The sequence below is a fragment of the Gallus gallus genome, chromosome 12 (assembly GCF_016699485.2).
Source record: "Gallus gallus isolate bGalGal1 chromosome 12, bGalGal1.mat.broiler.GRCg7b, whole genome shotgun sequence".
NCBI classification, from domain to species: domain Eukaryota; kingdom Metazoa; phylum Chordata; class Aves; order Galliformes; family Phasianidae; genus Gallus; species Gallus gallus.
This window is the reverse complement of record NC_052543.1, coordinates 7962912-7983536: the sequence shown is the minus strand read 5'-3', so window position 1 is coordinate 7983536 and position 20625 is coordinate 7962912. Positions and strand designations below refer to the sequence as shown.

Sequence of the window (20625 nt, the reverse complement as noted above, 5' to 3'; positions counted from 1 at the left end):
AATAAGAAACTTTCAATAGGAGTTCATGAGGATGTTTATTCATGGACAGCAGTTTGCATATTTTAGCAAGTAATCTCCAGTTTAATCTCTAGTCTATATAAGATACATATGTAGTAAATATGCATACTAAATATTTTTAAAAGAAGTTGTTAAAGTTTGTGTACAGTTCTTAAACCTCAAACCTTAAATATCTCAATGATTTACGTTTAAAAAAATACCCAAAGGCATTAGACCACATTATGGACTAATAGCCTGCCAAATTTCTTTTTTCTGGGAAATGTTTGCGTTACAATATATGAGGTAAAAGACAACTGAAACAACAAGATTTGGTCAAGAAAATATTGACCCCAGGCTGAGAAACTGTATGCCAAAAATGTTGACAAAACTTTATACCAACCCTAGCAGGCATGTCATGTTTAATATTTGCAGTATATGGAAAAAACTTTGGCAATTTAATGCTTGTATTAATTTGAAAGATTTATATGCAGTGGGTATAAGCTTTTACATTACCATTCTTAATTTATACCAGCCTTCTTTTTCTTTCTCAAAGGATAAATGATCTTCAGTCATGGGAGAAGGAGAGGGAGAGAAATTCCTCAAAATTATGAAGCCATTTGCTTTTGCCACCCAAACTTACATACCTGACTTGGAGGAATCACTCCCTCCATTTGATGGATAATTCCATTTTCGTGCCATTCACACTTACAGATTATTTTTTCACACAACTTTTTTCCACAAGAAAGTATATAGCTGGAATAAAAATAAATTATTTTATAGAAACACATGCAGAAAATCTTTATTTACATTGAAATCTCTTCAAATAAATATTCTGTTAACAGTCTTGTGTAAAGAATTGTAATGTTTCATACCACACCAAGTGATGAAATACTATGCCACAAAACAAGTGCAGAAAATTTGTGATTGATTATTAGAGTCCTTAAAGTAACACATGTGCACTTGTTAATGATAATTATCTGTGACCAGAATGTCACTGCATCAGGGCACAATAAGAAAGTAAATGAGTGACTGGACTTGACCACGTCTCTAAACTAACACTATACATTTCAAAGTTCCACTCTCTACCAACAAATTATTCTGAGAAATATGGTAGTTCAAGGACATGCATTGTTCTATACCAGTTAGTAGACTGTGGAGATTAAGCTGCCAGTGCAGCATGAAACAAGGGATGAATGTACCCTCCCTTCTGCTGTGGTCATGCCTTCTATAGTCAGTAGGAAAGAAGACTGATGGAGCTGTGTGCCATGGCCCCATCTGATTGTGTTATGCTCTGATGATTAAATGATGACTAAAAAGACCATCACTAGATTACTAAAGAAACAAAAACAAACAAACCCCACAGGATAAACACCTGGGAAGCTCATAAAATGAGACATCAGGATAGCCCTTTGCACAGTGTTGACTTCAATAATTTCAAAACATCTGTTCACAGTGACGCACTCATGTTGACTTCATATATATCCAGGTACAGGAAATAATATTTTAAAAAGTATAACTCAGTTATTAAATATTTCATTATGGCCAATGGCTGTTCTAGGGCACCTGAAACCCACCTGTTTGGCCTGGACATACCTGCTGATATTGGCACTATGGATCTCACATCAAGGTAAATTAATGGAAGTGTCTTACAACACCCTGGGAACCCAAACTGCAGCCCATCTGTACTCAAATCACATCAGAGATGTCTACCAGGGCAATCCGTCATCGAGCATGAAGAGAGATGTGGATCAAAAAAGCGGGTGACTACATTCAGCCAGAGGCAGCCTAAACCGTGATAAGCAACTCCTCTGTATGGACCAGACAAGGGGCTGCAGGTAGGGGCAGTGAATGTCAGACAGACTCCCTCTTTTTTCTTGGCATTACTATGATGACTGACTCATTCAACATGGTTGAATAAGTGGTTGTAAAGAAATCCAAACAAGGAATTACAAATGAACAGTCACAATATGCATCTGTGAAAAATTTGATAACTACTTTCAAAGAGGTAACCCCAGCAGATGGTCCTTTTCTGGTATTGTTGAATTTAAATGGTAGGTTTGAAAAATAGCTTTTGAATGAGGTATTTTATTTTGCATCAGTTTAGATACATCATATCAGAACTAGAACGCAGTCAAAGCCAAAATAAAACTTCACTTTTGACAAAATAAATAGATTCAGCTAACCCAGGCTGATTTTTTTTTCTTGAACATCTTCCTTCAAAGAATATTTGGAAATTTTGGAGCTTTATTCCAAAATGGAAAAAAGCCACATCTCAAGACTATGCATAAGGTGGATCTCCTATGTTTGACAGAGCTCTAAGTTACATCTTTTTCTATTAAGTGAAAAGAACTGAAGGGTAAACTATTGTTCCCCTTTGAGCATAATTTGTTCCCCACTGAGCATTGTAGAAAGTGAGCTCCAGCAAATCAAGTAATAGCAGAATGATACTTTACAGCCATCATTCATAGTTTTATAATCATGACATGAAATCTACATGATCCCTGCACCCTTCTCATGACACTGGTATGTGAAATTCAAAGCTTACCCACCATCAGCTCCAGCAGAAAGATTGAAGGCAGTCTTTTTCCTCTTCTTTCTCCTCCTTCATTAAACAGGAAGAGAGTACATGTCAAAAAAAAAGATCAGAAATAATGAGTCTACAGAGGTATTACTGAGGCTACAGAAAGTCAGGTGCAAGGGGTACATTTTTCCAATCAATTTAGACAAGGACAGCAGAATGAAGTAGAAATAGATGAATGACCTGACTTGGCTTAGAGAAAATGTGCAACATTCTCTTCCTTCTTGGAGCTGGTAAAATTCATGCCAAAAGTCACAAAGCTTAACTGAGACAATCGTCTGAAGGCATTGCGGAAGAGTATGAAAAGAGGTATGCCTGGAAATGAATGGGAAAGTCAGTCACCGCCAGTAATACATTAAAAATGTCACAGCAGATGAAGAGCAGGCTTTGGGCAACACAAACCAAGAGGTATGGTCTTCAGCCTTCCTGGAATTTAAATAAGGTTACTGAATAATACATGTTTATCTTAGAGATCATTCTTAATTTGCCTGATTCGAATCTTTTTGTTCCATTCCCTGCTTTAAACTTCTACAGAAGCCAAGAGTGTCTCATAAGTACGAGTAGCTGTTCATGATGTGTCAACATATGAAAAGTACTGAAAGAGCATTTTACTGAATGCATTAGCTATTACAGTGTAGATAAATGGGAATGAACAACTGGGGAAAAGACAAGAATAACAACCAGCATCTTGGCTCCCTTCACAGATACAGAAGACAAATAGATTTTATTAAAATTAGGGGCGCCCTAAAGAACAATTACCTGGTAAACACGGCATTGCCATTTTACCTGAGGGTGTTTGGATATCTTAGAGGTGACTACTTGTCTGTTGTGGTGGAGATTTGTAAATGAGCTGCTCTAAAAAGCCTCCACTGTACTTGTGACTAAATTCAGACAAGTAATTTTGATTCTCAAGAATGAAAGCAGAGGAGAAAATTAATTAGAAGATGCTTTTCTAGTTAAAATTCTAATCATTGTTAAAATTTATGTATGCATTTCAGTACTTAATACATGTGGGAATCATGACCCAAATACCAAAATCCACCTATTCATCTTCACATTTCTTATGACCATGGAGGTCATAAAATGCTGCCTCTATATTTCAGTAGAAAAATAGAAGGTGTTATGTATTGAACTGTGAACAATATTTATGTATGTATTTGTGTGCAGACAGTAAGTAGCTACATTTGCCTTAATGTGTCTGCAGTTTGAAACTTGTGAATTATACATATCACTGGTGCCAAGAGTCTTAAAAATGATTAAAATTATGTAGTTTAAGTTTCTAAGAAAACATACTTCTGTCTAGAAAACCTGGAAAACTGGCTTAGATCTCAAAGATGATTTCAGGAGATAAGATCTATTCAATTAAATGACTGCACTGAATTCAGTGATGGCATACATCATGCAAATCTTTTTTTGAAAGCAATGGAGGTTACACCTACTAATACCATAGCTCAATTTAGCTTTCACTGCTAAAGGTGCTTGAAGAAGAATTCATGTTTATGCAAAGACTGAAGCTCCTTGCAATTTTAATGTCTTACTTTCACCAATTCAAATATGTCAGATATCTTGGTGCCTAATTGGAATAATTTTCTCATTACTCATAATTAATTTCTATTTTATTAAGTATGTAATTTGTATCTGTTCAGGAGAGGGTTAAAAATTTCTGTGTCAATCATGATAGTTTATACAGCAGACACAATCCTCATAAAGATCTCTGGGTCTCTGTTGCTGTGAGTCTAGGCTATAGTTATGCTTATGCATAGCTTTCTAACTAGAGATATGAAAGAAGTGCATCTAATGTTTAAAGAATAAAAATAATACAGTATATACCAGCTCATGTTTCTGATAAGAAGGATGATTCAATTAATTCCAAAAGTCCTAGTCTGTCTTGTCCACACAGAACTTACAGTACGTAGTTCTTGTGTACTTATTCATCTAGAAATCAAAAGCATCAGACTTTTCAAAGGATCAATTCAGATAGACACACTACATTACAGGCATTCATGAAACTTGCTTTATAAAATAAAGAATAAAATGTTAGAATTCTGACAGAACAAGCTACATAATTATTCATTCAGTTACCAATGTAGCATGGGAGAAGGTGAAAATTTACATATCATCCTCTTTGTGTTCATACCAAATTAGTTTATCTTATTTTTTTCCTCATCTTCCTGATAAATGCTGGGCCACCTTTTTACCAAAAAACTGAGCAGCAGAGAGTAGGAGTTTACTAATCCATGATCCACCCACAAATTTTAAGCAGATTTACCTCTTAGACTTGCTTTTTCTGTTGAGATGGATGTCTGGAGGATTTACTCTCCCATTTATTCTTTCATGTTTTGAATCCAAGAATAGCAGAGTGGGAGGTGGTACAAAGTGAGGAAGAGATGGTAGGTAGCAGTGACTATTGGAGCTTCAGCATTTCTGGCATATAAGAACATCACCACTTCAGCAAGCACTTGTGATCATTTCATATCAAGGAATATCTGTGAAGTTCAGAGCTGTATTTATTACCTCATGCTCTCGACAGCTAAATATGATCCCAAACTCCTGATTATGCTGACTCTACAAAGTTATGCACTCCTTGTCTTTATTAATAGCTAAGATACGAAAGTAATGCCTCCTATTTTATGAAGTTGGCCCACAACGTCAGAGGTGAATATTGGTGGGATGGCAGTAGAGGCAGAACCTTCCCACCAATATTCCATTGCATTTTGTTGACGTATGACAGATGGCAGCAGAGAGGCAGTCTGACAAGATAGTGTCTGCCATGGAAATGTATATGGAGCAAAGGTGTGGAATTGCATTCCACCACGTGAAAAAAATGGCACCAACTGACACACATCAAAGCTTGCTGAATGTTTCTGGAGACAAAACAGCGGATGTTGGCACAGTGAGGTAATGGTTGGTGTATTTAAGTAGTGGTGATGGTGGGTCATCTCCAGTGGTGAAGATTTTTATGAATGTGGCACACAGGCTCTTATTTATTGCTGGTGAATACACTGCAAAATAGTGTTTCCTAGCTGAGAAGATGCTCTATCAAGTAATGTTATTTTTCCCTTTCTATTTGTTGTAATTCTCATGGAAATAAATAGGAGGCATCACTTTCAGAGTGACCTGTGTATCTCCACAACGAGCTTCTCTTCAGTGCTCAGAACAGATATCTACTGTCGGGAAATCTACTTTTTCGGAAGATTCCACACATGTTCCAAAAACTACTCCAGAAATACTATTCTGAATTATGTTCTGAAGATGTACTGGATCTTTTCTGGTTGGTTTGGAGACAGCAAAGAAGGAATCAACCTAATATTACACCAGCAGGGATAAAAATGCGCAGGGACTGTTCTGCTGACAGATCTATTTGGACATACTGCAAATTCTGGCCGTGTCTCATCACTCTCCAAAGGCTAAAAAGAGCACATGTCCTGAAGTGGCTAAGCAAACTGATGACTCCCCTATACCACAGGATCACCAGATGTTCTCTGCAAGCAGCTTAAGGATTGCTTCTCACTGCTGGGCCACAGGAAAGAGCTGAGGATCTGTCATGGCTTTAGAAATTATTTTCCTTGTAAGCGTATTCCATGGCTTTGCTTTTTGTCCAGAAACAGAGGCCTATTTGACAATAAAGCCTTTAATATATATGAACAGAGATGAGTGTTGAGCTTCCCTTTATCTCAACAAATACTAGGGCTGGTCCTTCTACAAAGCCAACAAAGTTTGTCCCAGAACTGGAAGGATCCAGTTTTTTTCTTTTCTGTCTGACTCAAAGGTCTTTAATTCCAGCTAGAATTGTAAAGACTTTGGAGGAAGGAAGACAACAATACCTCTAAGCAACATAGTAGAAGAAGCAAGGGTGGAGAACAGCCCTCAAAGGGATTATAAAACGAAGTGAAAAGGAGCCAAGACATTGCCCATAAGATGTTATCCTTGTGGGACTGTGAGAAATGGAAGAGAAACTCAGTTCTTTCTCAATAGATATTACTCCAAAAGCACCCAAGGAACCTCGTGGTATCTGAGCTCCCAGGCCTGGGCCTTCCCAGCAAGCACACTGCTGATGGGACAGCCTGGGCCTTCACATACCAGCACACACCATGAGGAAATCAGCTCAGCAGTTCTCTTTCCAAACACTGTGCTGTCACGTCCATCTTCCCCACATGTCAAAAATTACGTTTAAAGTACTGAAAGCTAGCAACTCTGGAAAACAATAAAATCCATGAAATGGTGACTGATAAGACAAAAATGCAGCATTTAGCTCTAACTGCCCACAATTAAGTTTTCAAAGGCCTGACTGCTGACTGAAAATAGTCATCTTCTCCCAGTCATCTTCTCCCAGGTTTTTTGCTTTTTTTTTTTTTTTTGGAACAAATTTGACAATTAAGGGTGATATTCCTTTGTCAAAACAAGTCTTTTGTTAAGTATTTAACAGGCACTTTAGAGATTCTGGCAAAGCACTGAATTTTTGTGCAGTTTTTCTGGAGAAGAAACCTACATTTTGCCAAATGCTGTAAACTGGGATGAGAAAACAACTCACAGTTTTGCTTCTGGATTTAAGAAAATAGTGAATCGGCACATAGGATGAAGAGAGTATAAACAAAGACAGTGTTTTTAAAGCCTGATCAAAGCTAGAAAATAGGTAAAAATATACGTAACTATATGTATATAAACACCAATACTTTTTACTGCATAGAAATTTTACATTTATATATATTTCCATATATGAGATTCATATACACATCTTACAACAAAGTTCAAAGACGTGGACCACCATCTCATGCTGATTGCTGAAGGAAGAAGAAGCAGAAGGATAAAAATCCCCATTATTTCTTAGGTGCCCTACCACAGATTTTTAAAGAATAGCATGCACACACACAACACACACACAGACATAACTCTGGAGAGGAAATCTGTTTATGGTAGAGAAGAAAACAGGCAGCACCTCTGTCAATTGTGCTTTGGCAGTATAATATCGTATTGCTTCAAGCCAGTATTTTTTCACAATGTCCATTCCCTGTGAAGCATTGAAAAATTCTGACGTCTCTGGAGCACAAAGCCCAAAAATAAAATAAAATAAAAATTAGGTATTTCTTGCAAGCAGCAAACTCCGCCATACATGTGGTACAGCAAATGAGTCAAAAGTGGATCATACCTAGGCCTGAAAACTCTATAGCAAATCAGAGCAAAAAATTTTTCAACAAATTAGCTTAAAATATTGTAATTACAGACTGATTTTGAAGTCTTTTAAAGGTATTCCTGTATACATTTCTGCTAAGCAAAATAATCACAGGGAAAATATAACTGGTAATCATTTTTTTAAAGATAGCAGATGTTATTACACTAAGAACAAGATAACTTTGTTTCTGCATAAGATAGGAAGGCGGTCAAAGTAATATATATATTTTTTTCTGTCTGTGAAAGGAGTTTGGATGGGTATGTGAATAAAATAAAAGCTTGCAAAAATATTCTTTTTTCTTTTACTTGATCTGCCCAAGAAGAAAAATAGAAATAAAAGAAGTCCTAAAGTAGTTGTCACTTTGAAATTTCCCAGTGTTTCAATTAAAAGCTTCAGAGTCTGGCAAAATTTGTCAAGCTTCCCTTTGAAAATAAAGGCTGGCTTAACCTTCAAGGGAGTTTCATTAGGTTGTTAAAGTAGCCCTAACCTAAAGTTGTGCTAAACAGAAAGGTAAGACAGTGTGCTTCAGATCCTTTTGAAGTCAATGGAAGTATTCTCATGGTCTTCAGTGGTCTTTGACTTCAAACTCATAATTCTAAATTTAGGCTCATTTATAATTGTTCCTTTTGCTTAATTAACCACTCTATAATTAGAATTTTTTACTTTGGAATCAGAATACACAGAGAGAAGTATTCTGTCTCTCATATGTAAACTCGTTCTTAGTCCAGGAAAAACACCTTTTCAACTACTTTTGGCTAAGACCATTTTCATTAGAAGAATGAGGGAAAAGGTCTGAGGAAAACAAAAACTGAAAAAGAGGAGAAAGGAGCTGCACAGAGGACTAGCTGGATGATAAAAAAAAAAAAAAAGAGAGAGAAGATCTATATTAAGACAAAACAGGTAAGATTAAAGAGAAAAAAATGGTGTCATAAAGTAAAATAGGTCAAAATTCAGAATTTTATTTGCTCATTCATTATTGAAGTCAAAATTATTAACAGTCATGCCCTAGATCCAAACTAACATAAATGAGGGCAAAATTTGACTAAGATTGTGACTAGCATGCAAAATGATTAGCCCAGCTATAAACTCTGTCTTCCGAGAAATTTTAAGCATTAAGCCCTCTTGTTTTTGTCAGTCCTTATTCAGAATTGCTGAGACAAGACCTCAGGAACTGGTGGACTGCAGAATCTATTAGGAACATTTTGGTGGGAATGGCTGCTACTCCTGGAGCTTTACCTTTTTAACAAAGAAGGTTCTTTTAAGATTGATACTTGGAAAGGATTGATATCACAAGAAAAAAATGGTCATTAACAAGGCAATCTTGTTTTGTTTTTCTTAGATGCAGCTTTAAAGGTGAGATCTGCATACCACAAGATGAGGACAATAGGACCCATCCAGACAGCTAATGTGATTCGCCAATGTAAGCTGCAAGACTTCAGTTCTCGGTTGCAGTTGCATTATTACACCCTATGCTCTGTATGGGGAAACAATTAAAACAGGTTTGGCATACTAGAGGTAAGAAAGCCCAAGTGACTGATGAAGAGATTCCATAGATAAACTCACAATGTCTACAAAAGGAATGCCTTTGGCATGCTAGATAATATTTGAGATTAATTAGCAGTTTGTCTAATAAAGCTGTAGCCAGACATCTTTAATCCAAACACCTTTGTAGAGCACATTTATATGCAGAGCGTAGATAATTACCAAAAGTATTATTTCATAATAAGAAAGCCAAATTCATTTATGAAATAATATACATGAGTTAATACATGAAAATGAAGAATAATATACACTTCCATGTAACATAAAAATAACTGTACATGCCAGACACTTTTGACAAGATCTCCTGGATGCTTAAAAAGCACAATAAACATCTGTTTTATATCTGAATGCCAAACCTTAAAAAAGCACTCCTTTGTTAATATTCTAGCTCCTTATTCAAACTAAATTACTAGGTATTTATAAAATTTCATTCTCTTGTGAAGTAGCAGTAAACAGGAGAGATACAGAACCCAGTAAATTGAAAATGTAGGCTTCAGCTGTCAAAATGTCACTGGTAAAATTCAAACTGCTCTGCTGGTATGAATTGGCCCAATGACATAAACGTACTCACCATTTGAGGGAAACATGAATGAGTTTAGGAGAAAAACTAGAATTTCCAAATAACTCATGTTTAAACTAAGGAAAAAAAAAAGTACAAAAGAAAAGAAAGCAAAGAGGAATTTGAGTTGAGGATGTCAATCTCTTTACTGCAATGTAATAGAATAAATACTCTGAACTGTAAAATGATCTTTTCTGATTTTTTGATTACATCTGAACAATTTTTGTGATTATAACTCTCATCCTCTCTCTCCCTCTTTTTCATTTTTTTTATTTTATTATTATCATTATTATTTTTGCAGAAAACACCAGAATATGACATTGCTGCATAACATAGAAGACCTTCTCTTGCTTTTATGTACATATTTGTTGCAAAGAAGAATAAGAAAGTGTTTAAGGAATATATTAACTCCCCTACAGTTCCTTAAAATGGTATGGACATGTTACTGGAATGCTTAAATCAACTTTGTTATTAGTATAGCAGATAAGAAATAATTGTGTGTAGTGTACAGACACATGCAGGCACACACACACTATTGTTTAGTCTTTGATGAAAAAGAAAGATGATACATTCCTATGACACAATGTTAATAAACTCTCTTGCATCACATATCCCAGAAAAGTCACTATTAAAGCCCTTTTATTAGAGATAAGTATTTTTAAATCAGAGAGCTCATGCACTATAAATCCAAAGGTTGCTAGAGAACAGTAGAAATACACAGTGTTGCCAAAAGCCAAAGAGAGGAAGCAGAATGATCACAGTAATTACAGGTCAGTTAGTCTGGCAGCAGTCCCAAGCAAAGTAATGGAAAAGCTGATAAGGGATTCAATTAGTAGAAAATTAAAGGATGACAGTATAATTGGTGCCAGACAAGAGAACTTTATGAAAATGTAAGTCTTGTCAAACAATTTGATGAACATAACAGCACAGATGTATGACTTATGTAATAAGGCATTTGATTTCATACCTAACTATAACCTTAATAAAGTTCTAGCATTAAATAAATCAGTCAGAAGAGAGGAAAATGAGGGTAATACCTGCATGCACCATTTTCCTGCCTGTTACTGTTCTTGCTGACTGGGTGGAGTCAGGCTAAACATCATCAGGTGAAGCAAGTGGGAAAGGAGACCAGCTATAAGCTATTACCAGGAAAGGAGACCAGCTATAAGCTATTACTGGGGAACATGGCAAGAAACCAACAAGAAACAGGGATGAAATCTTGCAGGTAGTGACAGAGCCTCCAACATCAATAGAGATAGTTTTTCTTATCAGATTTGTAAAGAAAGCAAGATCTAGGAAACTTCTATAGTTAGCTTTCAAGGAAAATGTGTATTAGGAGACATGTACTTAAAATCTGGATGAAGATCAGCGTGTCCTAAAATCTGACATTTGGTCCAGAGTAATGGACAGGTTCAACTCATCTACGTAGTATTTGGGGGATTTGAGGCAAAATATATAGACTGATTCTTTAAAGTTACAGCAGAAGATTTGAATCATAGTGCATTCCAAGTCCTACTGAGCAACTAAGTCTAGTCCCAACAGATTTTGTGTATGTAGATCACAACACAGATGCTTTCATGTCTCAAGCCTCTTGGGAACACTGTATGTTTTGTCTGCTTTGTTTCTTAATGATTTGCAAACTTTCAAAACTTGGCTGTGTTGCTACTTTGCTTGTGGGTTCAAGAAAAGACAAGAATCTATAAACCTTTGATCCACATGCTAGAAATGTACTAGGGAAAAAGAAAAAGAAAAGAAAACACAGTGCTGTCAACAGGAAGATATAATGGTTGGTTTGTATGAATGGAGATGGTTAGTCTCAAGAAACATGATATGAGAATTGTTTGTTGCTTTTTTTTTTTTTCCTTCAGGAAAATATATTTCTTTGAAGAAGCAATTTTTATGCAAAGTATTTTACAGAAAAAATTCTATCAGATTAAATCACAAAGATACATTTTCTTGTCTCGCCACAAAACAGGGAAGGGATGCTGAGTTTCATGGTTAGCTCCAGGAAATAAAAAGAATAAGAAAGGTCATTCATGTTTTCATTAGTCATAGGTTTAACAGTCTAAAAGATGATTAGATCTCTTAACATCTACATATTTTTATTGTTGCATTTCAGAAAGTATGGGCTATGAATTATGTACACCTCTCTGTAAGGACCAAAGCCTGACAAAAAAAAGAAACAGAAGATTTGCATTCAGAGACGTCTCTATTTTAATAGAGAAGGATTTTACCCAAAAGTACGTGCTACTGTGTGACAGACAGCTGCTTGACTGGCAAGAGGGAAGCAGATGACTACCTGATGATGGCCAATTTTCCTGCAGCTCAGCTGGAGGGCTTCTAGTCCAAGCCAAGTTGTCTTGGCTCCCTCTATAGTCCAAATAAAGAAAAAGGCACTTCTGGAGAGCAGCTGTTCTCATACCACACGTTTATCTTTGGTGCACTGATGCCTCTTGATCCCCAGCGTGCTGCAGAGGGGACCTTGATGAGCATCTTAGACAAGAACTCAAGTATTTGACAGTCAACACCAGGTGAGATGAACTATAATGACTGGTGCAACTGATACACGTAGTTAATGCCAAAGTACACCTGTGCCCATTAATTTAGTCACATGCGTCAGGCTTCAAAAATCCAGATGAGCACTTGAGATTTGATTCAAGCTTTATAACTATCTGTTTCATATTTGAATCAAAAGTGGCTATAAAGTGAAATGTGAGATTCTCATATGTATGTTACAGTGTTATGAAAACAGCCAGCTGAGAGGGCAAAACGAGGCAGCGCCTTATAACTTTTCCTCATCACAGAGAGGCATGAAGCAAGCCTGTAGTTTGCATTTTGCCTACAGCCCTCTCCAAGAAAGAGGGTGGATGGTTGTTTTCAATTGTTCAGCTTTGGTGCAGGTCTTTGCAAACCATAATTTGAAAGTAATTGTGGTAATTACTGCAACTGAAAAAGTTAAAATGTGCAAGTTCAATTTTGCTCAGGTAAAGCTGTGCCAGTAATGGCACCATTCATCATTTTCTGTAAAAACAGTAACAGGTGTTAATCTACACTCACTGATGGGAGCAATGTGAGTGCACAATAAGCAAAGTGCCAAAAAAAAAAAAAAAAAAAAAACCCACCACCAAAGTACTGTCACCGAGAAAGAACTTCTAGTAATGTCTTTGTAATTGGACTCAACTGAAGAGTGAAAAATTATTTGACTTTTCAGTGATGGAGATTGCTAATGAACCCAATTTTTCTCTTCCACCTTGATTAGCTTTCTGTAGGAAGATCCATTGTAGCTCTGCACAATGAAGCTTGCAGGAATAGACACCCAGCTGCTGTAATTTTATCAGCCCTCCCACTTACTGAAAAGTAATCTTTTTTCTTTTTTTTTTTTTTTCTTCTTTGACAGGCTGTTGAACTAACTGTTACTAGGTTTTCAAACATAATGGAAAACAGTGGGAAGTAGAATTTAAATAGGACTTGAACAGCAATTTTGCAATTTTTCCAGCCTTAACAGAAACTTTATAAGACTTCTAAATGCCTCACACATCCTGTCCTCCCAAGGTTCTGGATGTTACTTGTGAGATACCCTTGGACTAGGGTTGTGTCTTCTGCTCATTGCTGTACAGAGCTATCTTATGGAGCAAGAGGATAGCCAAAATATCCTGTGCTTTGTGTGTGAACTTACTAAATGGCATCCAATTTATCTACAGAGAACATTTAAGCAAGCAGAAAAGTATTTCCCATTGTGTATGCACAATCAGACTGGTACACTGCACAGTTAGTTTCTGCTATGAATTCCAGAGAGTTCAAAAGGTAACATTAGTTGCACCTATGTGGTTTTGCTCAAGTAAATGAGGACATTTTCTCTGCACAGTGCCCACACTTTCGCTACTAGCAGCTACTTCTAGTTGTGCACAGCCAAGAGCCATTTTCTTTCAAAATATGTTCCATGATCCCAAACTTTTCTGCGTGGACTTATTTGGGAAAGAACAAAGCCAGCTGATGCCCTTGCTCCAGTCGATGGGGGTACATACAACCCTGTCTGGAGGAGTGAAGTCAGGTGAGTGCAATCAGGATACATGCAGTTGGAAACCTTCCTGCCTTTCCTCCCATCAGGTCTTTGTCATACTCTACTCTAAATAAGAGCACATGTTACTTAAGACAGTAATGTGAACATTTTGCAAGGCGAATTGCTGCAGATATGTAATGGCAGAATGTGGAAGAGGATAAGCAACAAATGCTCTGCATTGTCAGGCTCATACCACAGATTATCTCCTAGAGAATTACATTACTCCACCTGGATGCTAATAAATATATTCAAGTAAATTCCACTATATTAGTATGGCATTTTTAGCTTAAAAATGTATTAAACTCAATTCATACAAAAGTATTAGCATTTCAAAACTAGACCTATACAGAAATATTTTCCTTACCAATTTCCTGATCTGAGTCACTGCTTTTAATTCAAGACAGCTGTTCCATGACAGGACAGGACTCAACTGAGATCCCAGTGATGACTCCATTGCCTTGGGTGTAGTAACGAAGACGTGGCCACTGCAGGGTTGTGGTCTGGTTTTTAAACATAACATGGCAAGTTAGTGAAACATTAAAATGCAAGAGATCATTATATTCAAGACTTTCTCTTCCCTGCTCCTTCTCCTAAAGGGGAAATCAGACACACAGGATTGTAGACTTCTGCCACCACTTGCCATGGGTGGGTGCAGTTGGACACCAGCTTAAGGCAGAAAGGACAAAGCTGAGGATGAGCTGAAAGTGCTTGCACCAGCCCCACGGCTCCATGCTCCTCCAGTGTGTTTTTGAGTAGCATCATGCTTCTGAGAATATGTTCCTTAGAGGACTTGGTGAAAAAGAATAAGAGCATGATAAGCAAGACCAAATAAATATTACATAAACTTATTTTCATAAGTAAATCTCAAGGTACTTTACAATGGAAGGTCCATCTTTTTTCCTTTATGCAACACGAGAAACTGAGGCACAGAGAAAGTACATAAATAAATATAAATTATAAATTCTTCAGATTTTGTCTTGAACAGAAATCAGAATTTACAATTCATTGGTTATTCTGAAATAAAAAATAAAATATAAAATATTGAAAGGGAGAAAAGTAAACTGGAACTTTGTTGTCAACATTAGACAGGAAGCTAGAAAATGTTGTCACTTTAACCCAGGGAATGTCCTTCGTCATTGTATATTACAGTGTTAAAAAGGTATAATCAGTAGTACAGATTAAAAGTCAAATAACAGTAATTATAATGATGAAATATATCTTTTATTGAAATATGTCATATTAAAAAGAAATAAAATGAACAGTGTACATTATTCTCAATTGACAATTTTGTTTATACAATCAAATTTCTGCAAAATACTCCAACTATGAAAACAAAGTTTTTTTTTTTAATGGAAAGGGGTTTAGTTTATCTTAAGACTTGATGTGGTGACATTATGTTGGCTGTGTTTTATGCTGTGGATTTACTGTCATACCCAGTGACGTCAGCACAGACCACGTCATTAAGTTAGGGGTTCACCACTTCAACCAAGTGTTTAGCTTTCTGGGTTGAAGGTTTGGAGAAATTTATTTGTGGGATAAATGGAGATTTAGGCTGTTGAAGCATAAGTGTTGTTTAGAAAATATGTGCTATTTACATTGTGCACAAAACTATATGAGACACAGATATAAGAATGTATTACTATGTATATATCTAGTATAAACACACCATGATTAAATATCATTTGTTCTGTAATTGTCAATTGAGAAAATAAATTGTAAGACAAAAGCATTGGTAATGATTGAACACAGACAGTTTAATCAAGCAGCAACTTTTGAAGAAGTAATTTTGTCCTAAAAGTCAAAAGTAAGTAAAGCCATAATTGAACTTAAACTGCTGAAGTTCAAATTAAAGCACATATTCACCATCAATGACTGTGCCTAAAGACACAGGCAGTGATACAGAGGCAGAAGTGAGAAGCACAGCTGGTTCAAGCACAGCTGGCACCTCCCTGGGAAAGTGCCAATAATCCCTCTGACACATGCAAGGCTCCCAGTGCTGGAGAAAACCAAGAATACAGGGCTAAAATTTGGCAGCTACTTATCAGCATGTGATTTAGTGACATAAGATAGCTAAGTACATAATTACCTATATATATATTTTTTAATTCTCAAAATACTGCTGGTGCACAGGAGTTCTCAATGGGAATCAGGAAGAAATCTGGGAGACTTTCCAAGTGCAGGATTGGAAGGCTTACATAGTCACAATTATGATTTTAGAAAAACAGACCACAAATATGTCACGCAGACTGGAGAGTGTGATGTATAGATAAACACATACACACTGCATTGATTGTATTTTGTAACAAAAGGGATGAAGACCAGCATGTGTGTCTTTGACAGGATAGCTCAAACAAAAATCACATGTACAGCAAACATTCCCCATAATTCTTGAAATTAGGCAAAAGTGTGTTAAAACTCCAAGTTGCACAAGGACTTAAAATGCTTGTATGCAGTTTGGGAAATGATTGAAGGAAAATAGAAAGTGTCTGTGACAAGAAAGCAAAAAGACAGCTTTGAGATGATGGTAACATATTTTTAGAGCATAAGTAAGTTCTCTTAAAATCAGTTCTCTCTATGCTTGTTCATTACTCCTAGTCATATTACTAGAAATTCCTTCAACGTACCTGGGAGCACAAATTAACATAATATTAGCAATGAATCTACTGACATATTTCAAGTACTTGGACTACTGTGAACTGAGAGATTGAGTCAATTTTAAGAGATCACTTAAAATCAACTTCAGTACATTGTTTCTCCTGGTGTGAAGTAATGTGGTTATGTGGTCTCACTCAACAAAGTCGTGCCTGCGTGGAGCAGCTGGTGTGCCTGATCTTCACGTGTGGTCTCCCCTTGATTTTGCTGGATTCAGGATCATCTGCAGAGAGCACATGTATCTGGATAATGGATTTGCCTCACTGAAATTGCAGCCTTCAAGACAGACCAGCAGCTCAGCAGTGCACCTGGATACTTTAGCAGGAAATGAAGCTGTTTGGAATACAAAGGAAAAAAAAATCTGCATGGGTCATGTTTTTCATATGAAAATAATTAGATATTGTAGATATTCCTTCCCCTCTCTGGATGATTCTCACAGATCAATGAGTGGAGGCTGTCCTGAGTGGTCCAGGACAGTGGTCCAGGTTAATAAGTACTTTGTTAAACCTATTCACATCTTTCCTTAATCACAGATCTTACATAAACTCTGTTATCAATACTCGATACTTCCAAAGGAGAGCTAAAACGAGAGAGAGTCTGTTTCAGAAAAGCACTGAATGCACACATACAAATCACACAGATGGGCTTACTGCTGACAAACAGACAAAAATCAAAAATTAAATGTCCACATTCCTTATCAAGAAAAGGAAACAAACAAATAAAAGATCAGAAGAAGGGATCATTCAGTATTTTTTCCCAATATTATATGAATAGTCTATTTGTAAGCCTGGAGAGTGATGTGTTTAAACTGGAAGCATAAATGTATATTTCAATACAAAAGCACAAGAACATCTGTATTTCTAACTGTTTATGTCACAATTTGCACATATTTTCTTATGTCTTCCAACCAAAATTTATTCTACCTATTTTTTTTAATAATAAGTTTCTAAGAATAGGTATATTAAATAAAAGAAATTATGTGTGGGATGCAAATTCTCATTATAAAAATGTTTCTATCCCTCTGGCTTTAGAGATAACTTACCAAACATAAATTGCTTCAGTAATAAGGTTTCATGAATACATTACATATCCCTGCATAAATTTGTGGGGAGCACTTTTTGTCTGAAGCATAGAAAACATTCCACAATAAATACAAATGTTCATACCTACTTTAAAAACAAAAAAAATATATATTTTTTTACATTTACGAAGCTTTTTTGCCTCAGATATGTTTTCATGTTGTCTTTGTTTTCTACAGCTCCCAAACTCATCTTTAAATTAAAATAATTAAACATAAGCTCTGTATTTCCCTGTGCTATTGTGAATTAGCTCCCCAGATGGGGTAGTTCTGTCTGGACAAGCACAGTAACACTGACTGTCCCTTATAGGTCCTGAGACACAAATACAATCTAACTTCATTTCTCCTGGCACCATTTGCAGCTAAATGGCGGACCTGAAACTCAAAATATTAACAATAGAATTACATTCTTGTCAATGTGGCATGGAGATGGAGTGGAAGTGCAGGGGCACTCATGTAATAAGCTGTGAGTTTCCCCACATGGAAACTTTGCTCTTCATCAGTTTTCCAAATACAAAAGTAGAGGGGAAAAAAAAACAAAAAACAAAAAACAAAAAACTGTAATAGAATTACAAAGAACTTGGTGATACAAAGAAGGAGGAGTTCACTATAAAAAGAAATAATGAGGATCCTGATTTAGACTCTCTGAATCAAGTAATGGCTGCATAGAAATCCATGGTAACTCTTCCACTGTCTCATGTGGGGCCTTGTTTAATCTTCTACAGCCATGAATATCCTATAGCAAATATTTTTGCCAGTGAGGAGAGAAAGAAAAGATAAGCAATACTGCAGAGAAAAAACCAACAGTCCAAGCATTCCTAGTATGCATAGTAAAAGAATTAGTAATACTAGATCCTCCAGAATTTAATGAAATCCTGCATTTTTCTTTCAAAATATAGTAAACTCACGTGTTGATAAGTGTAGTTAAAGCATTTCTTACTTCATTATTTTGTAAAGAATTGCACGATGACATCACCTAAAGACACAGCACTTCTCAGGGATTTTGTGCAGAATCTTAACCTTTACACTAGCAACATAATTTAAGAAAGTGTCCTATGTAAATCCTTGAATCTCCTAGGGTCTAGGAGTGAAACATAATGCTAATTTGATTTAGTAATTTGTTCTTTCTCCCCAGAAACACACAATTACCACTCTCAAAAGACTTTTTTTCTTTTTTTTTTTTTTTTTTCTTTTTCCATCATGCTTGGACTAAATTGAAAGTTGAGTCGGTAGCAAAGCCCAGGCTGGGAATGTAGCAGACCCCTGCTACCCCGTCTGTAACAAGCCAGAACACACAGTGCTGGGAGATTTATTTCTGAAAAACGGAATGTTCATTATCTTTTCTTTCTTTCTTTTCTTTTCTTTCCTTTTTTTTTTTCCCCTTCAAAAAAATGGAAACAAAATAAGTCTTCTTGAAATTCCGTAATAGTAATCTAAATGTGAAATGTGAGCTGAAAATAATGCGCCTCTCTGTGTGTCTAGGAGAGAGAGGGTTTGTAGCAATGTGCGTGTCTGTTTGTAGGAGAGAAGGGGGAGATTGTGTGTGTGTACAGTAGTTCAGAAATAGTTTATCAAATGCGTGGTTTCCTGTCCTGATCTGTAGATTTACTTTCTTCCATGAAAGGAAATGGAAATAATTGATCTGACTTCCACCAGCACATAAAAGAGATTGTTGGCAATCTGTTTTCTGCAGGACTACTTAAATATACGGTGACGTACTGAGCAGAAAAGATCACCCACAAATTCTGCAGCGATCACAAATATGTGGTAGGCACACCCAGGGGACTGATACCTTCCATCATTCGCAATGCGTGGCTTTCTTTTTTTTTTCCTGCTTTCTCCCTCTTTCTTCCACTTTAAGGATACAGGCTGTCCCTCCAGGTTCTGCAGTCTGGGTTTGATTAAATAATTATAAACTTCAAGCAGCAGATCTATCATTTACATTCCTGAACATGCCAACATGTGCCTTTTGTGGGGATGCCAACCAACACCAAAGCTTCTCTCATTATTGTCACTGAAAATACAGTGGTTCAATGTTTGTGCTATTTCCTGGATTTTGGTGATATAATGTTGCCCAGCAATTTGCTGCTACTGCCAACAACACTAAAGGACTTCATAATAAATCCTTTCTATATTTACTCAGTCCACCACTTTGTCACTGAAATTAGCATTTTACGATCTTATGCTCCAAAGCACCTATTTTCTCTCTTTTTACTCCATGCTATTATGAATCCTAACAGAAAATCCACTGAAGCATGGTTTGCTTCAGCTTCTTTGTGTAACGTCTGCTGTCAGTCACATTTGTTTTCCAAAAGGACATGGGGCTTGTAGATCCATGGTAGATGATACTAAAGATATAACAAACTAACAAATACTAGTTTAATTTCAAGATGCTACTTAGAGATTGGTGGTCAGATGCCAACATCTCATGTGAGCTCAGTTACAGAAGACAGAATTTATAAACAGGGAAAGACACCAATAAGTATCAGAGCCAGATTCAGCCCTGATGTCCAGGTGGGTAAACTCCACTCCTCTGAGGGGCAGGCAGAATGCAGAGGGTGAGATTGATTCCTCCAAATGACAGCATCATGCTTGTGGCAGAAAATAAGAATCAGTGCAGGGGCTTTAGCACAGGAATCATCCATCCAACTTGAAAGCATTGGACCAGTGGGACTCAGATGCTGTTGTGACAAGGTAAGCCAGCCCTTTGCTTAAAATGGCACAGGAGAAAATAAAACAGTACTTTTTGCATTGAAATCCTCCCAGAGGCACTCCTCTGAACACTGAGTCTAAGGTAGTGTCCAAGTGGTCGATATGGGATCACATTCCACCCATTTTTGTTCTTAATGATGATATGTGACTCTTAGTGATGATGTGGGCTTTTCTGGCCAGGAGAAGGAAGAAGCACAGTACAAGCAGGGGAGCACCTGGTATAAAGAAGGAGTGAAGGGAAGAGAAGAGACAAAGATTTTCTAGGAAAAGAAAGAAC

The 20625-nt window shown here is 36.6% G+C and overlaps 1 long non-coding RNA gene across 1 annotated transcript; it reads left to right on the top strand.

The window, feature by feature from the left end:
• The first annotated feature begins 2700 nt into the window (after positions 1 to 2700).
• On the top strand, positions 2701 to 13833 carry LOC124417170. Its single transcript, XR_006931361.1, has 2 exons — positions 2701 to 10277; positions 11966 to 13833. It is a non-coding gene; the product is annotated as an uncharacterized LOC124417170 (long non-coding RNA).
• The last annotated feature ends 6792 nt before the right edge of the window (positions 13834 to 20625 follow it).